The sequence below is a fragment of the Haemaphysalis longicornis genome, unplaced genomic scaffold (assembly GCF_048455015.1).
Source record: "Haemaphysalis longicornis isolate Haplotype H1 unplaced genomic scaffold, Haemaphysalis longicornis Haplotype H1 scaffold_3, whole genome shotgun sequence".
Classification (NCBI taxonomy): Eukaryota; Metazoa; Arthropoda; class Arachnida; order Ixodida; family Ixodidae; genus Haemaphysalis; species Haemaphysalis longicornis.
In genome coordinates this window covers 205,620,161-205,639,009 of record NW_027526335.1, presented here as the reverse complement: position 1 = coordinate 205,639,009, position 18,849 = coordinate 205,620,161, and the positions used below count along the sequence as shown (strand labels likewise).

Here is an 18,849-nt window from a genome sequence, read left to right as displayed (position 1 = left end):
CGATTACATCCGTGTTTTTTTATATAGAAATAAAAGTGAGGAAATACACGCTCCCACAGTTTGAAAAAGCCCATGCATTCCCATTAGAGCTCGGATGCCCTAACAATTCGTATATCTGAATCACTATGTTCGACCTTGCTTTCTTGGCTATTCATATATAGCACAGCAATCTATGAGGCTTCAAGGAGGTAGCCAGCGCCACTGACCACATGGGGTTAAGGAGACCTTCTTTTTAACCCCCCCGAAGGTGTCTCTCGTGTGTACAGCGTGTTATTACCCTTCGACTGACGGGAGAGCCTCTTGTGCTACCATTCGCCATCAAGCCTGCCAGAACCGAGCACCTAGCTATGTGCTCAATAATAACGTGATCAGGAATTAGATACTCGTTGAGGGAATACAGAAGGAACGGCGGCCAGTCTATAAAACCTTATGGAGGCATCAGGGAAGCGTAATCCTTCTCGTCAACGATAAGTTAACTTTTTTATAAATTTATTGCGGAAAAACACGCGTAGAGAGTGCGGACCGAATGCACGCCTTCTGAATGGGTATGCTATGTCTTACCAATGCGGCTATCTGGTGAACTGTGTTCTCCGTCTTTTTCTGGGATATATAAATTTAGCGAAACTATCTCTTTCGCTTGAGGGTGGTAGCTGGCGCCGCCCTGGCAACACGGGGCAAATGGGACCTACTTTTTATTCCCGTAACTGTGATTCACGCGTCTATACCCTGTATGAACAGTGGACTGACGGGATAGCCCCTTCCACGAACTTTCGGAAACAAGGCTGCCAGAACCAAGGCCTTCGCTGTGCATTGCATAATCACGTAGTTAGGAATGTGGGAGTAATTGAGGAAATATAGAATGGTAGGCCGGCATTCTATAACGCTGAAAAACAGTATACCGAAAGTGTAAGGCTTTTTTTGACAGGATTAGTGAAGTTAAAAATTTTGTTTGTTTTTTTACAGAAAGGAAAGTAAAAAACACATGTCCAGAGTGGGGACCAAACCCACGCGTCCCGATTAGATTCGAATACCTAGAAATTTGGCTATCTGTGCGACTGTGTTCTCGATTCATTTTATGTGTGTTTATCATCAGAAGAACTATCTCTGAGTCTTAACGATGGTAACCAGCACCACTCTGAAAAGTCGGCGTTAAGGGGGCCTTCTTTGAACACTCCCGGCCGTGGCTCGCGCGTCTACAGGTTGTCGTGAGAAGCCAACTGACAGCAACCCTCTAAGGCATCCTTTAAGCATCAAGGCTGTCAGAACAGAGACACTCGCTACGCGTTGCAGAATGACTTCACAGCGTTCTCAGAAGGTGAAAAATGTTTCTCCACTGTTGGGTTCGAAAACCTCTGCAACCACTTCAAGAATGTGCGGTTTCATCATTGCCTCTGCATTGCACCCTGCTCGACCAAGCGGCGGCGACCACGAGGCGGACATCAGAGCCGAACCACGCTGAACCTGGCATCACATGAAGTGATTTCGCTCTGCGAGGAATTCGTGCGAGAGGCCGTGGACATACGATATCCCAACAGATCGCGCGGGGCTACGTGGCCGACAATGCCAGCGCACGCACGTGTGTGTTATGATGCCTTCGCAGGTGGTGTGAATGTGGCGTGATGTTTGCACCACAATGGAAAAGCGCGCCACATTTCGGAGGATCCATTGCAGTGGAGGTGACCCTGTGAATTACGAAGAATGAGGCAAGGACCGTGCAAGACCGCAAGCGACGAATGGTCGCCTTGAGAGAGGCGGTTGTGCATCGTATAATTGGCCGGAAGGAACACGGGCCGGACATTTCGTCTGCAGCCAATGGGAAGTTCACGAAAGGGAAAGTGCTGTTCTTTGATTGGACTGCAAGGAATCCTTTGTGTTTAGAAAACCTATATAACCTCTTGTAAATACACTCTAAATAGAGCAGGAGACGCATTAAACACTCTCTTCTCTCAGATGTCGTGGTTGTCAGATCCTCAAGGTGCCAGCAGATAACGAGTTCATCTTCATTCCCCATGTCAGCGGCATCCATCTGCCGCTGAACGAGCAAGGCGAACGGAAAGAAGAAAAGGGAAGAACATGACTGGCGCAGTCGACAGGATCTGCATGGCTGAGCTGAGGACGGCAGCGGACAAAGACATCGGCCGAGACTGATGAAAACCATCTCCACCTGACTACCGCAGCAACGGGCCAACGAAGCAAGGCTAGTCACCGATTTCCGAGGAGGACGAGTGCCCCGCAGGGCCACTTCAGGCGGGTACCTCTTGATTTCCTGTCGGGCGCAGAGCAATGACAAAGCATTACAACTTGCGAGACAGAGAAAAAGACAACTCGGAAATGGACGGGGACGGGGCAGGAAACTTGCAGGCGTTGGAGGTCACCGACAGCGGCGCGGGGGGTCAGAGTAGTGGCACGTCAGATACGGCGTCGGGACAGCAGCTTGAGCTGCTTCAGCTGCAATTGAAAATTGCTGAGGCGGAAAAAGAGAAGCAGCGCTTGATGTTAGAAAGCCAGCGGCTGAGAGCCCGTAATGGGGCTGAGTCCAACGAGGACGGTGACAGCGTAGCGCTTGGCGGAAGGCCAGAGGAAGACAGACGGCTGAAATTTGCCAGCCTGCTAAAAGGTGTACTGGCGCCTATGCCGAACCAAGAGGCGCTAGTGCCAATGTGGTTTGAGGACGTCGAGGCAACACTCGATTGTTATGACGTTCCGAGCGAGTGGTGGGCTGGGCTTGTTTTGCCACAGCTGAGCGAAAGGGCACGTGGACTGCTGTGCAGGCTGACAGCTCAGGAAAGAAAAAAATTCTCTAAGCTTAAGTCTAGCATCCTGGACGGTCTCAGGCTTTCGGCAGCGGAGTACAAAAGGTTGTTTTCCGAGTCTAAAAGAAGAGAAAAGGAGTCCTGGGATCAGTTCGCTGTGCGCCTGGAAAACTATTTTGACTATTATGTCGAGAGTTCAAAGGCAAGCACATTCAAAGAACTCAAGCAGCTAGTTGTCGCGGATCGCTTAAAACAATGTTCGAGCCCTGAGGCGAGGGCGCATGTTGTTTGTAATGAAGAGGATGCGTTTTTGTCGCCCAGTGCCGTGGCAAAGCTGGCGGAGAGATTTGAGGAGAGCGAAAGGTCCAGGTCTGCGCAAAGAAAGGCAAGTGTCGAGGAAGGGCAAAAGAAACCTAAAACGTTTGCAGACGGCCCCACGGACGCGAGATGGAAGAAACGTTGTTTTGAATGCAAGAGCACTGATCACTTTGCCAGGGATTGTCCCCAAAGGGGCTTTGTTGCAAAGCAGGGCATTAAGTCAGCAGCGCGTCCAGAAAACAGACCGGTGGTCGCGAGAGTGACGGGGCCTGCATTCGAGTCTACCGTAGGAACGACAGGCAGGGTTGGGCAAGATACGCAGCCGAAGCAGCACGGGTTGGCAACGGTTACGCTTAAGAGCTCGGGGCAACCATTTGACGCGGTAGTGGACTCAGGAGCTGAAGTGAGCGTTATCAGAAAGTCTGTTTTACCTAAATACGACCCTACAGGCTCGCAGATAAAGCTGACAGGAGCGTTCGGGCAACAAGTAATAGCGGAGTTGGCCTATGTCCCGCTGACAGCGTCCGAAGGAAGTCCGTACGTAGGATCCGAAGCGGGTCAGGCGGCCGTGCTTTGTGCACTCACGGACAAGCTACTCGAGGGGACAGATGCACTCATCACGCCCAACTATTACGCACAACTTCTCGAGGAAAGAGCGTTTCCAAACGGGGTGCCAGATGAGCGGCCAACAGCCAAAGAAACCGGAGCCGCAGCTGAGGAGGCAGGCGAGACATGCGAGGAGCAACCGGCGACTACATGTGTTCTAATAACCGAGGGCAGCAGCGAGGCCCCTGAGCCGGTTAAAAGCAAACGAGAGGAGTTCCGCGAGGCTCAGGTGGCAGACCCGGCATTGCGGGATGCTTGGGCGCAGGCAAAGGCCAGAACGCATGGCATGCTCGTTCAGGACGAGTTATTGTATCACCAGGAGTCCGTCGCGGGTCGCGCGTGCAAACAGCTGGTGCTACCGTCGCACAGGCACACAGAAGTGCTAAAAATGGCTCACGATTCCCCATGGGCGGGACATTTAGGCGAGCGCAAAACGCTTCAGCGGGTTAAAAGTTCATTCTACTGGCCGCGGGTGTCTCAGGACGTAAAGGAGTACTGTAGATCGTGTCACGAATGCCAGGTGAAATCTCCGGCGAGGCAGAAGGATAGGGTTCCGATAACGCCCTTGGCCAGGCCCAGTGCGCCGTTTCAGACGGTAAATATGGACTGCATCGGGCCCCTGGACCCTCCTTCTGCTAGGGGTCATCGCTATGCTCTTTGCGTGGTAGATTTACACACCAGATGACCGGAAGTAGTGTGCCTTCGATCACTAACGGCAAAGGCTACTTGTGACGCGTTACTGCAGATATTTTCTCGGCATGGAGTACCAGAGACAATTTGCTCGGATCAGGGCACCAACTTTACGTCGACGCTAACGCAAGAGATGTTGCAGAGGTTGGGAGCCACACCCAGGTTTTCCACACCCGATCATCCTCAAAGCAACGGGTTGGTGGAACGCTGGAACGCTACGTTCAAAAGGATGCTTTTCCACATAGTCAGCAAACATGGACGCGAGTGGGATAGGATGATTCCTTTCTTGCTACGGGCCTATCGTGAGGTTCCGCACGCCACTACAGGGCGGTCACCGTTCGAGCTAATGTATGGACGGGTGCCGCATGGACCTCTCTCCATTCTCGAAAAGGCTTGGTCCGGAGACTGGGTTGTACCCGAATCACTGGGTATACCAGCAGCAGAATACCTTTCTAGGCTTCGAAATAGCTTGAAAGAAGCTAGCGAGCAAGCAGCTCCACAGACCGAGGCCACTCAGAGGGAGTACGTGGAACGCTACAACTTGAGGGCCACGGACAAACAGTTTGTTGCAGGGGACCAAGCTCGAGAAGGACGTAGAAGGCAAGCTAATGGCAAAGTGGAAGGGACCGGTCACTGTTATCGAGAAACTGCGACCGTACAGCTACATGATCGAGCTCGAGGATGGAACGCGCAGAGCTGTTCACGCTAACAAGCTTCGTTCCTACCACACCCGAGTTACCGCAGTAGGGGTAATATTTGAGGGCGACCAAGAATTTGGAGACTTTCCGGTCATACCGTCTAGGACACAGGTGCAGGCAACGCTACATCCAGATGACATGGCGCATTTGGAGTGTGTTCAACAAAAGCAGCTGCGAGACTTAATCACGAGGCATTCGAGGGTGTTCGCAAACAAACCAGGAACCTGCAGAGTGGGTGTCCACCGAATCAAAATCAAAGCAGGGGAGCAACCGCGACACGCATATCCTTACAGGGTACCGATGGCGTTAGTGCATGAAGTGGAAAGGCAGGTGGATGAACTCCGGGATTGGGGGTTAATATACCCTGTCGAAAGTACGCACGCGTATCCACTAGTTTGTGTATCAAAGAAGGACGGCGGCATTCGCATCTGCTGCGATTACAGGAAGCTCAACGAAATAACAGAGGCAGACGCATTTCCCATGAGCGTGCCGACAGATCTCTTATACCAGGTAGCAAACGCAAAGTACATAACGCTGCTAGACATGTTCAGGGGCTACTGGCCAATACCCCTAGATGAGGACGCGCAGTTATGTACTGCATTTACCGCTCCGTCGGGCCAGTACGCATGGAAAGTGATGCCCTTCGGCCTGAAGAATGCTGCCAGCACATATCAGAGAGTCATCAATGGTATACTAGCGCCGCATAGGCAGTACGCTTGCGCATACATTGATGATGTAGCAATCTACTCCGAGAGCTGGGGGGAGCACCTCGAACACTTGGACAAAGTGCTTTCATCGCTGGACAGGGCAGGGCTGACGCTTAACGTAAGCAAATGCCGCTTTGCACAACAAGAAGTCAAATTCTTGGGTCATATTGTGGGTTCAGGCCGGCACGGGACTGATCCAGAGAAGGTCCGAGCGATTAATGAGATTCCAGCTCCCGAAACGAAGCGGCAACTTCGTAGTTTCCTAGGTTTGGCAAATTACTATAGAGACTACGTGCCTGAGTACTCCAAAGTCGTTTTGCCCCTAACCAACTTGACTGGCCGACGTATTCCGCAGAAATTACTTTGGGATACAAAGGCGCAGGAAGCTTTTGACCAGGTCAAAGATTGCCTAGTGCAGGCGTCCGCGCTGCAAGCCCCATATCCGGGGAAAGAATTTATCCTCGCCACGGACGCATCCGATTACGCAATTGGTGTGTGCCTAGCACAGCAGGATAACGAAGGCAAAGAATGCCCTATCGCTTTTTTAAGCAAAAAGCTTAGCCCGGCCCAGACTCGGTGGGCCACAATCGAGAAGGAAGCTTATGCGATCATTTGGGCTCTGTCGAAGTTACAGGCATGGCTTTTTGGGGCCAGAGTCAGGGTGATCACTGATCACAACCCGCTCAAATTCCTAACCTTGACCACACCGCCGAGCGCAAGGCTGACACGCTGGGCGTTGGCGCTGCAGAAGTATAATCTGGTAGTCGAGCACAAAAAGGGGCTTCTAAACGTTAATGCCGACGCCATGTCGCGGTTGGTGACTTCCAACGATGACGCATAAACGGAAAGCAAAGCAAAGGGCGCATGTATACTTTGTCATTGCATGCGCGAGGCAGGGTCAATGGGGTGCAAGCCGTGAACAGTGCCTCACGTGACAAGCCGACGGCCATTTGTGAACCCGTGGTTGTATGTGGTGTGTGTGTGTTGCATGCCTAAAATGCAGTGCAACACAGTTGGAGGGGAGGTGTTGGGTTCGAAAACCTCCGCAACCACTTCAAGAATGTGCGGTTTCATCATTGCCTCTGCATTGCACCCTGCTCGACCAAGCGGCGGCGACCACGAGGCGGACATCAGAGCCGAACCACGCTGAACCTGGCATCACATGAAGTGTTTTCGCTCTGCGAGGAATTCGTGCGAGAGGCCGTGGACATACGATATCCCAACAGATCGCGCGGGGCTACGTGGCCGACAATGCCAGCGCACGCACGTGTGTGTTATGATGCCTTCGCAGGTGGTGTGATGGTGGCGTGATGTTTGCACCACAATGGAAAAGCGCGCCACATTTCGGAGGATTCATTGCAGTGGAGGTGACCCTGTGAATTACGAAGAATGAGGCAAGGACCGTGCAAGACCGCAAGCGACGAATGATCGCCTTGAGAGAGGCGGTTGTGCATCGTATAATTGGCCGGAAGGAACACGGGCCGGACATTTCGTCTGCAGCCAATGGGAAGTTCACGAAAGGGAAAGTGCTGTTCTTTGATTGGACTGCAAGGAATCCTTTGTGTTTAGAAAACCTATATAACCTCTTGTAAATACACTCTAAATAGAGCAGGAGACGCATTAAACACTCTCTTCTCTCAGATGTCGTGGTTGTCTGATCCTCAAGGTGCCAGCAGATAACGAGTTCGTCTTCATTCCCCATGTCAGCGGCATCCATCTGCCGCTCAACGAGCAAGGCGAACGGAAAGAAGAAAAGGGAAGAACATGACTTCCACCATGAAGGGTTTTCACTGAATGTGGTCGAAAAATGAATATAACAATACTTAGTCCACTAGCACGGACATGGGGGCGCCGGGTAAGCTCACGTATAGCGCTCGTGCGAGTAGCTCCCACGCGAACGCGCAACTGTGCGTGTGGTTCCCTCCCGACGTCGCTTTGCACGACATTTCGCTTCTTTGTCGAGTGGCCACAGGAACACCTTCAAGCTAAAAAGACAGAAAAGTCTTAGGCCTTGTTTTTTAAATATGAAAATACACTAGCCACAAGTTGCATTTAAAAGTGGCACTGTTCAAAAAGTTGAAGCGCGAAAACTGGTCATTTCATATAGGTCGGTTAAAATCAGCAGTGAATACGGTGATTTTCAACTTGTTGTAAGGCGCAGGAGATATTCAGGGCTGGTGTAGAGTCAATCAGGCAGTTCTTCATCTTGTCGTTCAGTCGGTCCACAAGCCATTAACAAGCTCACTTTCTTCAGAATTTATTATGTCGTGATTGATTGACTGACTGATTTGATTCATTGATGGTCTGATTGATTGATTGATTGATTGATTGATTGATTGATTGATTGATTGATTGATTGATTGATTGATTGATTGATTGATTGATTGATTGTTGGGTTTAACGCACCAACGCACTGCGGGTGATGAGGCGGCCCATAGTGGATGTCTGCGGATGAATTGTGACCACATGGGAATCTTTACCGTGCGCCGAAATTTCGACACACGGGCATTTTTGCTCTTCTCCTCCATCGAATAGCGGCCGCCGTTGCCGAGAATCGAACCCGCGATCTCCTGTTCAGCAGCGCAACGTCTCAGCCACTGAGCCACCACAGGAGGTATTCATTGTGTCCTTCACTATGTGTTGCTCTGATTGAGTCGATCGGGCAAGTTTAATTTGTTGCTTGGAAAATCTTGTACACCCCATCTACGTTGCCTTCTCTGTTGCGATTCGTTTTGAGACATGCGTTAAAACAATATTCTTTGAGCAAAATCAAATTTGTTCATTTGATTAAAACCCAAATAATATATCTGCAATTGTGCTTTTACTAGCAAAGTTGCTATTTTTGCGAATGTTTTAAGTTCGCAACTGAAGGACATGAAATCTCGGCGTACAAAATTGTGCTTTTCTTCTAAAACACACCGCTTGTACTACAACCACAAATCAAAACAAAACACGTAAAAGCAGACCGCAGAGCGTTCAATTTTTTTGTATTTCAATACAATAAGCACGGCAACGCTAGAGCGCGTATTTATATTGAGCGCAAAGTTGATTTTTCTCTTTACTTTTGCTAGGTATTGGTTACAGCCTGAATTTTAGTATTGATTATCACGTACACCACCATAAGACGGAACTGCCATCGTCTCATCTTGTGACATTTACTCATAAAGATTGTGGCTTCTGGAGCGATGTTATAAAAAGAAAGGACAGGTAAGCGAAGTTCAAAAACGTAACTTCACTCGCTGTGAAATTTCTTTTTGTCCAACCTGCCTGTTTGAGCAATTTTTTGGTATTTAATTAACTTTTCTAAACGCTGCCGGGACCATGTTTGAGGGAGAAGTAGGCTTGGTTCAAAAATATAGCATGATACTCTGGAAAAACCCCTTCGATACGGCTGCAAACAAAGAACTTTCATGTACTCAGTGAGGAAAATCCCTGTAAATATGGCCTGAATAATCAGAAACCAAAAGAAAACGCAAAAACACACTAAAATATCAACATCCTGCTTTTCAACAAGAGATATACTAAAGAATTTTCAAATGCAGGTTCCGAGGCGGTACTCAAATTTTTGAGACACTCAATGCCCAGCATAAAGGGGTGAGGCCTTTTTTTTCGCGCAAGAATGTCCTGAGAACTGTCTTGCTAACTTTTATAAAAAGTGTATTCATATTCTCCACTCTATTTATTTTTGTTCTCGTGCGCATTTTACAACAAAAAATTTTACTTTGACCCAAATAAGGCGACTCTTGCTTCCAGGCACATGTATTGTGGGGCTACGTGGGGCCCCTTGCTGTAATCACGCGTGACGTTCGAGAAAAAAGGGCTTTCATGAATAGGCATTCGACATCTCTTTTTGACTTTAAGGAGATGATCTACCGAGGGTACGTAATACGGATTTTCGATGTACCTTACAATTTTGGTGTTAGTCTTAACATAGTGTGCCTATACTGCAAAAATGGCCATCAAAAATATTTTCAAATGCATAAGGAGGGTTAGAGTGCAATCATATATCTGAGATAGTGATGCGGCAGTGGGCTTGTAAATTCTTTCCAGGACAAACATACATGTTTTGTTTGGTTTCTGGGCACCAAGCCACCCCTCAATACAAGCACGGGGATGCATAAGTCGCCTTGTTAAGGGCGTTTATCGACACAAAGAGGTACCTGTGATATGCTTTACTATCACGTGCATGGTTAAATTATTTCTTTGATAAGCACAAATCAGCGTGAAAACATCTTTGAAACAACACATACAAATTTGTTTTTGCGTCAAGAATAAGCAATTCTCTTGTGTCTTGCAAGCACCAAATTGGGTCAAATTAATTTTTTTTGTTGTTACATGCGGATGAGAATAAAACTTAATACAGTGCACAAACTGTATACGTATTTAGTAAATTTTGCAACACAGTTTTAGGAGGGTAATGCGAAAAATAAGAGGCTTCGTATCTTTGTGCTGGCCATTTAGGGCCTCAAAACTATTTCTAACACGCGTGCGCCATATAGAGTAAAAGGTGCAAATGAAGAATACAGGTGTGGTAAAGAAGAGGTAATCGATTTTTACTGGGTGTTTCGTATTGTCTTTCATAACAATTTGAAAAATAGCAATATATTGAAGGTTACCAGTTCAATATTCCTGAGGTCAGGTTTCCGGTTTCACGGAGTATGGGACCCGGCTTCCAAACCGGGTCCTCCATAAACACATTTTAATTTTATGCACGCACTACCAAGCCGTGCCCATCTGATCATGAAAAACGAAGCATTTATCGTTAGCGAGCCGAAACCTGCTAACGCACACCCGTCCCTCAACGCCAAGTCATCCAGTGGATATTCAAAACAGAGGACAGATATAGGTGACTCCACCTGAGAATGTATTCATGTATATCAAAAACGTTCCACCTGACCCCTAGAAACTGCTGTTCGAGCCCTGCTCGTAGTAAGTGCAAATAGAAACAAAAATCTGTGCAAGCCACGTTAGAACTTGGCCCCTGTATGCAAGCAGTCATTTTAAAAGGATAGCCGCCCAGTGGGTACAAAAAAAAAACCGCATGCTCCAAATGTGGCGGATTTTGCTATAAACGTTTCAAAACGTAATTTAATTTTTGTGAGCCAAGGTTCCCAACGAAAAGGAACCACCGATTTTGGCTGTAAAATTGAAACCTGCTACCGATCAGTACTGAGTCGAGGGACCCCGATGGCCGAAGACACAAACGAAGAAAAAGTGCAAGGAAGACGCGTATCAAGCAGTGGAAAAGTTCACAAAAAGAAAAGCAAAGGCACAATGAGCGAACAGCCGTCAGATTCTGCCTCGGACACTGCATTGGTTTCTGAAGAAGTGCATCTTTCCGAGACAGACAAAGGAGAAAAACTGGGGCAAGTGCAGGGATACAAAGAACATAGAACACTTTCCTTCACAAACGCAAACTCAACAGAGGACTCCGCATTGGAATGCGGCTTCCCAGAACGACAGTCGACAATGAGTAAAAATGGTGAAGACTGTGAGGACGATTTTCCTAGCTTCCAACAAGACCACACGAGTTATCCAGGCAAGGATGATTCTCTTCTGCCGAAGCTGGCGCAGATCGACCGCAGATTCTTTAGGTTCTGATGTCGATTTCAAACAAGTGCCAAGAATAAGAAGTCCGCAACGACTTCTCCATTTTACTTACAGAGTACACCAGAGTGCGCGGTTGAAGCAAACCAAGAACTGAAATTTGCACAAGGGGACGTCAAGGGTCTCAGGGAGGCGTATTCCATTATCCCAGGAGATCCCATATGGGCGAAGAAAGAGTTCCCAAGGTATGAGGCAGACGAGCCTGAAGCAAGACAGAAAGCAAAAACTGCACTTGTAGTGCAGACAAACCTTCCACCCGTGAATGTAATTGCGGAAATCAAGAAGACCATTGACCCCGGTGACACAGGCCTTAAGGATGTTAACATCGGCCCGTAAAGACAGGGAGTAGCCACCTCTTGCACTTTTAAAACAGGAATACAGAGACTTAACAAAATTATCAAGACAAATGATACCTTGAAAAAACAGTTCATGACAAAAGTCCCGAATTCAAGGCACTGTGAAATCAAAATATACGGTATAGAAGAGGACATGAAGACCGACTGCATCCCAAAATATCTCATCAAGCAAAAACCATCTCGACTGCTCGGAGGAGAATGTGAAGGTGAAAGCTTCTTGGGAAGGAACACATGGCAATACAGTCATCCCGCGAACCAACAAAAACGCATATATTGCGCTGCTGGGTAAAACTCATCTGAACATTTCGTGGACACGGTGTCATTTTTTTCATAACACATTCCTCCCACGCTGCAGCAATTGTTCAGACAGCAGCCACTTGGAGAAATACTGCAGTTCATCAAACTCAAAGGCTCCAGGTGCTCGGACGACCACCACTACGAAGGCTGCACCAGGCGTGTCTCCTTCTAAGTGTGCACGAAGCATAACTACGACAGCGGCGAGCACATTGACACGCGCCATGCCTTTTCCTCCAGAGGCTACGCTACTTAACTCCGGCGTGTCGCGGATGAGGCTGAGCGCATCTTCTTGGCAATGTGTGAGTAGGCTCATGAAAGGGAATTTTCGGACTGCCATACAAGAGCTTCCAGCTGTGCATATGTGTACGTGCTATTGCTGCAGTGGCTATAGCTTCGAACTTTCAAGGAAACGGACAGAGTGAAGAAACACAAAATGCGGAATATGTCAGGGAAGTAGCATTTGGTTGTTCTGGTCGGGAATGTACCGACTGCAGTTTTAGAAGCAACTTGACAAATTGCCTCTCGTTAGGACACTTATGGAAAGCAATAAATCTAATTATGACATTTAAAGTTTTTCTAAAGTATTTATCGGTTGGCGTAAACATGCTTTGATGGATGTAAATTTCCGGAGCGTGAGAAATAAGCTAGATGCCAATAATACCTTCTTTTCAACAATTCAGCCTGTACTTCATTGGGTCTGTTTTTCGGAAACTTGGTTGACTAAAAATGATGCGATTACATTTTTTTAACGGATACCCATCGTAACACCTTTTCCGAGAGTGCCAGGTTGGGGGGCTGAATTTGCAATGTACCATAAAGAATCGATAGCGTATACGGCCATTGACGACTTTTTTACGATTAATAACAATGTTGAGTGCTTAACAATTCAATTGGGAAAGACCACGGTATCAGTGGTGCATAGACCTCCAAATGGTGCCAGGCAAAACTTTGGAATTTTTTGAACGACTCCTTTAGTTTGATTGCAATAATAACAACTCTTATATAAGTATAGGGGGTATTACATAGACCATAGTTCAGCCGATGAGCGGTCTCTAGAAATAAACAAGGTATTGGCATGCCATGCATACACAAACCTCGTAAACTACAGACTAGGGTATCTCCTGGTAGTGCTACCCTGCTAGATATGTGTATTTCTAATATCAACATCGATGGAATTAAGGCTAGCGCGGTTTCCGTTTGCCTTAGTCATCATTTATCAGTGTTTCGTATTGCAAACACGAAAGTTCTTGCAAGGGGCAAAAGTTGTGAAAGAATTTTGAGGCGTACAATACCCAGTTGGGGACTGTAGCAGTTTAGAGATACTACCTGAGTTTTCGTTTGGAAGAACGTTTTCGCTCAAAAGGAGTCAAACAAAGCTTATGGCCTATTTGGAGGTACATACTAGCGTGCAACAACTTAGCGTTTGGACTAGTGGCACAAATAAAAGATTCCCGCAAGGTGCGAAAGCCCTGGATAAATCAACAACTTCTCAAACAAATTAAAAGTAAAAACTCAATGTATCACTTTTTTGTGCGAACCCGCGACCCAAACCTCCTTCTAGAATTCAAAAAAATTTAGAAACAAACTGCAAGTGACCTTAAAAGTGCCAAGCGCGGGTACTACGAAAGTATCTTCGCGGATATCCGAAACGATTAAAAAAAGATACGGGAAACAGTGAGCGTGATGACGGGTCGCAGAACAGCATGCAGTCGCATGTTGCTTGCTTGAACGGTAGATGGGTCGAATAAGCTGAAATGCCATTCGCAGTGCTTGGGCATCTCCTCCAAGCAAGGGCTTAAATTTAGGAGGTCGATTAAGATCAAAGCAGTTCTATACTGGACCGGTAACCACTTCAAAACTCCATCATTTGGAGTCCGACAAACTGGAACGAGGTCCAAAGTTTAATTCTAAACTTAAAAACAACGCCACATCTGGTTTCGATGTCATTGAACCACTGCCTGTTAAACACATCACCCCTGAAATAGGATAAACTTTAGATTTTATTAATAATTTAACATTATCTAACGTGTTATTTGCCAAAATTGAAAGCTAGTGCGAATTAGGCCAATTCACAAAGGTGGTGGCGATAATCAGTTGTCCCATTACAGGCCAATCTTTATGTTTACTGACTTCTCAAAAATATTTGAAGATGTTATACACAAAAAAATGGCCGCGTGTTTTTTCCTTTTGTTGCAAATGTCACCGTAGTCTTTGTCGGCATTTGCCAAGGAAATGTCCCCCTTTGCTTTTCCGCTCACCTCTCATGCTGTTCCTGTACAGTCGCGATCATCCCAAGGTAAAGAAACTAAAGATTTGTTTAAGGCGATTTGAGTTCTCCTCGTTTCATTGCTACAGGCCGGGTTTCTCCATGCCAGCGCTGCAGTACAGCGGATACGCACGTTAATCGAGGTGGCCGACTTCAAGGTTTATAGAACCGCCTTGCCAAGCTCCACCGACGTTCCAAGCAGAAGGTGGAACCTAGCTAGTGGAACCTTTCGTTGCTGTTGCCGCGCATTCCTCCTATGCCGCCAGGAGATTGCCTGGGCAACAGCAGGCTTCTGTTTTCTGCAGTGGATGTAGATATCATTTGATTTAGAAAAAACAACAATCCATGGCTTTTTAAATAAAGGAGCACTGTAAATACCTTCTGTGTACTAATTTAATGTCTTATATTTGCACAAGATCTTGTTCTTGTTCAACAAAGTTGACAAGATAAACATATAAACCGGGCTTACACGTGTACATTTGGCTGTGAGTGTATAAGTCTATTGCGGAGTCCAAATATTTCTCTGGCCAGATGGCTGAATCAGTCACAGAGCGACAGAAATACACAGATACTGACAGGCCCAAATTTCCGAGTTGAAGTACCCAAAAATGCTTATAGCTTTTAGACTAACAAACTTCTTCAAAACATACAAGGTCATTTCACCATATCCGTAAGGCAAAAAAAAACAAGTCAACTCAGGAAGCTCCACCTAATATTAATGAAAGTATATTAGAAAGTATAGGGGAAAACACCTACACTCGGTTTATTCGTGGACCTACAAAAAGCATTTCACTCTATCAATTATAAAATATTGCTAAGAAAACTAAAAAAGTACAAATACGCGGAGAAATAGGAAGCAATTTGTGCAATTTCATGGCGTTTCGTCGGAGCTATTTGAAATACAAGAGGGTGTTCCGCAAGGATCAAGGTTGAGACCGTTTTTATTCCTAATATATGTTAATATTATTCCAAACATACCTTGTACACACCAGACAGCCATGTATGCAGATTACACGAACACATATTTATCAGGTAGTCGCATAAAAGAACTCCAATATGAAGTATAAAGATATTTAGAAATGTTGTCAAAGTGGTTGCAGGAAATAAATTTACAGCTAAAAGCATCGAAATCTAACTTAATCATTTTATACCAACTATTAAGATCGATCCATACATTCATTTTCAATATCCGGGAAATATGATCAGCCAAGTCAAAGAACAGAACTTCTTAGGAGTATGGTTTCATTAGGAGTTATCTTGGCATCCTCACATAAAACACTGAGGCAACAAAATTACTAAAAAAGTGCTGGCGTTCTGAACAGTTTCAGAGGTTTATTACCACTTTGATTGAAAACACAGCTTTATAACACTCCTGTCTAGTCTTGGCTTTGCTACGGAATATTAGCGGGGAGCACAACAATAAAAACAAATTACAAACGGCTGAACGTCTTACAAAAAGAGTTTTCCGTATATATGCCCATTTTCACAGGAAATATGCCGACTTGAGAACGGGTCCGCTATTTGTTCAGTACAGTATGCTTAAGGCGGACGAAGTTTATCATCTCAATCTTTTACAATTCATCAAGAAAGAAACCGTCCATGGCAAACACAACAAAAATATTAGCATATAAAATATTATGTGTGGCAAAATACATAAAGCGAAATTGCGAACAAACTACGGCAGGCCCTGTCTTCCGTGTCAACACACCGACATACTAAACAAAGTTGGAGAGAACATTGATTTCATATGCAGTTGAAACATATTTAAAACACAGACGAAAGAATAACTCAAATCACAATATCTGCTTGAATGGTTAGAACTGTCGATGTTGTTTAGACTGTTTAATGTGCAGGGTTTATATTTGTGTGTTTTTTTCACTTATATTTCTACCATAGTTGTGCACTTATACTTCGTTTTACTTTACTCTTTTCTACTCTAATACACTTTACTGTACCTTTCCTATGTTGTTCTTTAACGTCTTGTGCTCTACATGTTGTTTGTATTTTATACCTCACGCATTGAAATATCCCGCTTGTTTGATTTTATTCTTTATTGTACTGTATCAAAGTAGGCTGGGGCCTCTGTCCGACTTTGTAGCCTGCAGTCCCAGCCTGCCTCCTTGTGCTTCTGAGAAAATAAATCTCTGTTAATGCTTTGAAAGCTTAAAAACAATATGAAAATCAGAGCCATGAAGAATATACATACCGATCTACTGTGATAAGTGTTGCCTCTAGATAATGGGCAGTCAAAACATCACATAATGAAACTAAAAAAATCTATGTGAAGTATCTGGGTTATTGCAAAAGACCTAGCAAGTGTCCAGTGTTAGCCTCATCGAAATACACAAACTGACTCAATATTTATTTGGTATTTAAAAAGGACAGGGGTGGGCACGTGACGTCTTGGGGCGTTGTTGCCCTTGGCCCGGCGAAATTGTTAGCATGTCATCCAATCAAAGAAAACACTGACTTTGCAGTTCTTTATATTTGTTCAGGAATCTGTATAAAGCTAAAAGCGGTCAACTCCATATATATATCCCACCTGTATACCGGCTGACGACGTCTGTCTTCTAGGCTGCCGCATATTAGTTGCTCGACTTTATTTTAGATGTTCACCTTATTATAATGATTCAACTTAGTTCATTTTCCCACACAGATGGAACAGTTAGCCCCAGCAAAACGATGATAACATCATTGAGAGGACACCTACATAACACGTATGAAACCGCCTAGATACTATATTGCAGCAAACAACACTTTAAGCTCGACACCACGATTGGCTCTACAATTTTCTTCCCATCTCTTGAGGGTAAATACAGATTCATGTGGCCGTGGCCAATTCCCTACCACAGTAACATGCGTGGGTACAGCCCCACACAGTTTACCTTTGCATTAGCATTCGATGCAGCAAGAGCGAACTGAAATACATTACCATTTAAAGCTAATTGTCTCCACGTCTCCATAAAATGTCTGCACGCTGGAGAGGCTCCTGCACTCATCGTGGGAGACATACTTGGTGCTGCCCAAAAGCTCTTCACGTAAACCTGGTAGCACAGCCAAACCAAAAAGGCCTGCGGGTACAAATACAGTAGGTGGGCGACAAAAGAACTTAACAATAAGTAGGGTATCCTTCGCCGATACCCCCAATCAGAAACCGACCTTTCCTTCAAAGGGCGAAGGTTTTTGGTAAGCATGTGCCCCGTCAGGAAAAGAGAGAAGAGAGTCGGCGAGTTCTTACTACATCAAATACCGTCTACACAGACACACAGTGGGGAATTGAGGACGCAAGCTCGAACACGACATCCACATTGCCTGCCCCTAGTGCAAAACCGGGGACATACTTGATGCGGCTAACAGACTTATCCACACACCGAGCACATGCTTATTTCCGCACAGTACCCAAACGCTTTAATAAAGAATAAAATCCCTTATGAAAGAAAGTCCCTATTTGAGAAACACCAAATAAAGAACTGCAAACAAATATTTGCTTTCACTTCCAGAGCTCAGCCGTTTTTTGACGACAAATAACCGTTCATCTCCATGAGCGGAAAACAATGATACATCATGCTACATAGATTTTTTTAAAAATAACACAGCCACATTGCCTGCCCCTAGTACACAACTGCGGACACGCTTGATCCGGCTAACACACTTAAAAACACACCGAGCACATGCTCAGTTCTGCACACTACCCGAACACTCTCATGAAAAATAAAATCTTGTGAAAGGAAGTCTTTGTGTGACAACAACCAAATAAAACACTTCAAACAAATCCTTATTTTCACTTCATTAGCTCAGCGGTTCTTTGATGGCAAATGAGCGGCGAGCTCATGGAGCGGACAACAATGATAGATCACGCTACAACAGAAAAAATAAATAAAAATTGTTGGTGCACAATTATAATCACATTTTTCTGGTTGACAAATGTAGATGGCGTCAAAATATTGCTCCGCCTATAGAATATATTATACCTCTCAGGGCGTCTTTAGGGTACTCGAGGTAGGCCATTGCAGTAGCTTTTCTAAAAGAGAGTAGCTTTTCAAAATACACTAACTTTTCTAAAAAAGTACTGTCCTCTCACAATAACTAGTTTCCCCTGTTGTTCTTTCACTGGGATAGTCAACAATAAACGTAATTTTGTACGAATAAAAGGTGTTTTCTACAGCAGCTAGACAAGCTTTCGGGCGTGACTATGCACGAAAGGTGATTTTTAGGTTTGTAGTTGAACAAAAGGGCGGCTCCCCAGACAACGGGATCGTGCAAGGGTGTTTTTGAACCTCAAGAAGGCTTATGAAACTGGTTGGCGTTGCCGCATAACAAAAGGCCTGACGTACTTCAGTTTATCGGAAAAATATTGAATACTTTTCCAACGCACTTGTGCATATAAAACTTCACCGTGACGGCCCGCCCAATACCCTCAGCGGCTCACGCACCAAAAATAGCGTCTCGCAAAGTTGATCTTTAGGTACAAGTTGTTTAGAGCTAAGGTGAACTCAATGGCGAATGTACGGCATCAACAATTTTTTTAGTTTAATTATATCGACGATGCTC

At 45.6% G+C, this 18,849-nt stretch overlaps 1 pseudogene; it reads left to right on the top strand.

Moving 5' to 3' along the window:
- The first annotated feature begins 2,122 nt into the window (after positions 1-2,122).
- On the top strand, positions 2,123-12,204 carry LOC144175655 (uncharacterized; annotated as a pseudogene).
- Positions 12,205-18,849: the final 6,645 nt, after the last annotated feature.